The 5,107-nt window shown below is 42.9% G+C and overlaps 1 pseudogene; it reads left to right on the top strand.

Moving 5' to 3' along the window:
- Positions 749-3,442, top strand: Csnk2a3 (casein kinase 2 alpha 3; annotated as a pseudogene).

The following is a 5,107-nucleotide window of genomic DNA, read 5'->3' on the forward strand; positions in this document are numbered from 1 at the left end:
CAACGCTTAACTGAGGTGATCAAATGATTTTTTTCATTCGTAGATGAGTGGGCTTTTAATCTTGGCTTGGGTGGACATTGACCCACTTTCTCCCGTGGGTGCTGTCACGACCCACACCTGTGGCTCTTGGTATCTTTTGGGGAGGGGAGGCAGAGCCATAGATATTTTTGGTTTTTAGCCAAAATTAGATACCAACTCCTTTTTAAACTGGGTATAACCCACAGGAAACTCAGAAATGGTCAAGCTGGACCTTCCCTTGCAGTAGTTCTCTGCACCAAGCGATACCCATACTGTATTTGTATGATCACGAACCAGTATGCACAGTTCTGAGTACTGTGCAGCTCCTAAAGGAGAATAGTCAACCTCAGATTTAGCAAGGCCTAGGCAAGAATTATGTCATTAGTAACACCACGATTTGTGGCTAAAATAGGAGCTGGAAGTCGTTCCTCTTCATCTCTGTTATTCTCATAGCCTGAGGAACTAAGGACACCTTGTAGTAACAGCAAGGGTGAAAAGCCAGAGGCCAGCTAATGGACTAAGCCCGTCTATCAAAATAAAAACCAATCTCTTATCTGCTCTTTTAGCCCTCTTAGTAAACCTAAATTTTAAATCAGACCGAAGGCAACGTGCTGGAATATCCTGGGAATGAAGATAGCAGCTGCCACCTGTGCGCTCTAGGGGGGCGGAGATGCACATCCACTGGTCCGGCTGGAGAATGTTGATTAACCTGCTTGAAAAACAAAGACTAAGGGGGCTTCCGCTTCCGGCAGCGGAGGCTGCAGCCTCGCTCTGGTCCCTGCGGCTGGCGGCCGAGCCGTGTGTCTCCTCCTCCGCCGCCGCCATATTGTCTGTGTGAAGCTAGGGGAGCGCGGCTATTGCCGCTGCCGCTTCCACCGCAGTGTGAAGAAAAAGGGTCTGAAACAAAGTCTTACCAACGTCTGCTTTTGAACACAGTGACTGCTGGATCTTTAAACATCAAGTTCAGCTTTGTCTGTCAACCTGTCTGACATGTCGGGACCCGTGCCAAGCAGGGCCAGAGTTTACACAGATGTTAACACACACAGACCCCGAGAGTACTGGGATTATGAATCACATGTGGTGGAATGGGGGAATCAAGATGACTACCAGCTTGTTCGAAAATTAGGTAGGGGCAAATACAGTGAAGTGTTTGAAGCCATCAACATCACAAATAATGAAAAAGTTGTTGTTAAAATTCTCAAGCCAGTAAAAAAGAAGAAAATTAAGCGTGAAATAAAGATTTTGGAGAATTTGAGAGGTGGGCCCAACATCATCACACTTGCAGACATTGTAAAAGACCCTGTGTCACGAACCCCTGCCTTGGTTTTTGAACATGTAAACAACACAGACTTCAAGCAATTGTACCAGACGTTAACAGACTATGACATTCGATTTTACATGTATGAAATTCTGAAAGCCCTGGATTATTGTCACAGCATGGGGATTATGCACAGAGATGTGAAACCCCATAATGTCATGATTGATCATGAGCACAGAAAGCTTCGGCTAATAGACTGGGGTTTAGCTGAGTTTTACCATCCAGGCCAAGAGTATAATGTCCGAGTTGCTTCTCGATATTTCAAAGGTCCAGAGCTACTTGTAGATTATCAGATGTACGATTATAGTTTGGATATGTGGAGCTTGGGTTGTATGCTGGCCAGTATGATCTTCCGGAAGGAGCCATTTTTCCATGGACATGACAATTATGATCAGTTGGTGAGGATAGCCAAGGTTCTGGGAACAGAAGATTTATATGACTATATTGACAAGTACAACATTGAATTAGATCCACGTTTCAACGATATCTTGGGCAGACACTCCCGTAAGCGATGGGAACGCTTTGTCCACAGTGAAAACCAGCATCTTGTCAGCCCTGAGGCCTTGGATTTTCTGGACAAGCTGCTTCGATATGACCACCAGTCACGGCTCACTGCAAGAGAGGCCATGGAGCACCCTTACTTCTACACTGTTGTGAAGGACCAGGCTCGAATGAGTTCCACTAGCATGGCAGGGGGCAGCACACCTGTCAGCAGCGCCAATATGATGTCAGGGATTTCTTCAGTGCCAACTCCTTCACCCCTTGGACCTCTGGCAGGCTCACCAGTGATTGCCGCTGCCAACTCACTTGGGATACCTGTTCCAGCTGCTGCTGGCGCTCAGCAGTAATGACCCCCATCTACCTTCTGATGCCTGAGCAGAGGTGGGGAAGTCCACCCTCTCCTCGATGCAGCTTGCGCCTGGTTGGGAGGGGTGAGAACACTTCAGAAGCACCGTGTCTGAACCGTTGCTTGTGGATTTAGTAGTTGAGTCATAAAAAAAAAATTATAGGCTGATTTTCTTTCTTTCTTTCTTTCTTTTTTTTTTTTTTTTTTTTTTTTAAAAACGTGGACTTTTCATAACTCAGGGGATTCCCTGAAAAAATTACCTGCAGGTGGAATATTTCATGGACAAAATTTTTTCTCCCCTTCCAAATTCAGTTTATCACCACTAAAGAACAAAGATAAACTGGCCTCAGTCCCAGCTGCTGCGTTTGGGTGGAAATTTCATCCCCTTCCCACGTTGCTCTTTCCACATTGTACACTCTTGTGGCTTATATCTCATGTTCTTCTCCAGAGATTGTAAACTGTAGCTCATCAGGGGAGGGGGGGAGGGGAGGGGGGAGGACCCAGTCCATCCTACAACACTGTTCTGCTGGCTGGCCACTTCATCTCTTCTCTCCAGGACTGCATCCCTGGCTTACTCCGGCTCTGGTGGAGGTGGGTCTGTCTTATTTACATCAAGATGTTAAAAGTCTACCCAATGTGCAGACAGATCCAAAGCTTTTTTTTCTGAACGAATCATGTCTTACTAACCTAACCCTAAATGATTTTAATTTTAGTTGAGTTTCTATTTGTGATACTTTCCCTTTCTGGGCTCCTACTTTGGTCTTTCCCTTTTCGTCTCCAGACATGCTATGCTTCATAGCTGCTAGGAGAGGGAAGGCAAAATCTTTTTCAGTTTTCTTTGACTTGGCCATTTTGAAGACAGTTAGTTAGTGGGCATAATTTATTGCTTTTTAAAAAAGAAATATTGTCCATATAAGTTTCATGCTAGCACTCTTATGAGCTAATGGGTGATGTGGCCGCACTGGGTTCATTTTAAGCTTTGTCCTTTCTCCCCCCTGCCTTGCCCTTTCTTCACATGCCATCCAGTGAGGAGCCCTGCTCTCAGAATTGGAAGTGTGTTTTTTGAGAGGCAGGAGCAGAGCCACTATCTCCAGTGAACCAGAGATGGTAGACCTGTAATTGTGGGAAACTATCAGTTCTCTTGTTATGGCCCTGCCGTTCCTTGCTGTGTGTATATATATAATACTTTGTCCTTCATATGTGAAAGATCCAGTGTTGGAATTCTTTGGTGTAAATAAACGTTTGGTTTTATTTATCAAAAAAAAAAAAAAAAAAGAAAAACAAAGACTAGACAGTGAGAAAGTAGGAAAGCAGATATTCTTTTGGGGAAGTCAGGTACTTTATTCAAATGCAAATAGTAAAGCTGAGGTTAATCTCTAGCCTCCTGTCGGGTAGCAGGCTCAGAGAGTAGCAGGAAAACAGCTTTTCTGGGAGCTTTCGTTCCCAGCTGAATTTTAAGCACAAGAGGAATTTTAGTCCTCAGAATGATACTTACGAGAAGAGTCAGAATCTGTGTTCATCTGACGAATTAATCTCTCTGGCAGCCACCGCGCTCTATCTTCATCTCGTGAAAAAACACAAACCGAGCCCCTTCCCCAGATTAGAACCGGATCTGGACCCTTCCATTCGTTAGTCAGGGGGTCCTTCTATTTTACCAATGTATAAGAATTAGAAGTAACTGGATGCCAATGGCGATCCGCTGCAGACTGACCTTTAATATCAGTTTGCAAAAAATTTAGAACAAATAAGGTAAAGGCAAGGTGGGCCTTTGGTGACCTTGGGGGAAATAGCTGCCCCTCTTTTGTTTTAAAAAGCCAATTTTTTAAGGTGTGATGAGCACGTTTAACTATTTTTTGTCCCATGGGATTGTAAGGAATTCTAGTTTTATGTTTGATACCGAATTCTTTATAGAATGAAATAAAGTTTTTTCTAGAATAAGATGGCCTGTTATCTGTCCTAATAAGTTTAGGCAATCTCATGGCATTAAAGGCTTGTAGGCAATGATCAATTATGTTTTTTGAAGCCTCTCCTGTATGCAGAGAAGCAAAAAGAAATCCTGAACAGGTATTGATGTAAACATGTATATATTTTAGTTTTCTAAATTCTGCATAAAGGGTTATATCCATTTGCCAAATATAATTAGGCATAAGGCCTCTAGGATTGACTCCTAGATGTGGCACTGGAGATAATGTAATACATTTAGGACATTGTTTTATAATCATTTTCGCCTGCTCCTTAGTGATCTTATGTCGGAGCCTTAGGGTATGGCTAGAGAGATGAAACCTTTCATGATCACGTTGGGCCAAAGCAACAGGATCTGAAACTAAGGCTTCTCTTATTAGAGCTCTGTCAATGTGATCATTACCCTCAGCCAGAGGCCTAGGAAGACCAGAGTGAGACCGTATGTGGCCAATATAAAACGGATTTTTCCGGGCAAGAATGATGTTTTGCAATTTTGAAAATAAAGATCTTGACAGCGTATTGAAGTTAAACGTACCACAGGTTTCTAATAAGGGTACTGACTGAGCAACATATAAACTGTCAGTAAAGATATTAAAAGCCTCATGTACAGACTAAAAGACCTTTAGTACTACTGTTAATTTGGCTAGCTGAGCCGAGAGACTATGAGTCTCTATGATAACTTGTTGATTATTAATAAGATATCCAGCTCGCCCTTTAGAGGAGCCATCAGTAAAAATCAATAGAGCATTATTTAAAGGCTGTAAAGAAGTCATCTTAGGATATATTACATCATGTACATTTAAAAACTTTATCAACCTATCTTGGGGGTAGTGGCTGTCTATAGTTCTGTTAAACCCTATTTGTGCAAGCAACCAATCTGTACTATGCTGTTTTAGTCACGTGTCCTGACTTACGCTGTAAGGCTGAACAATGATATCTGGCTCTTTTTTGAAATAAGTCAA

Source organism: Mus musculus, chromosome 1 (genome assembly GCF_000001635.26).
Source record: "Mus musculus strain C57BL/6J chromosome 1, GRCm38.p6 C57BL/6J".
Lineage (NCBI taxonomy): Eukaryota > Metazoa > Chordata > Mammalia > Rodentia > Muridae > Mus > Mus musculus.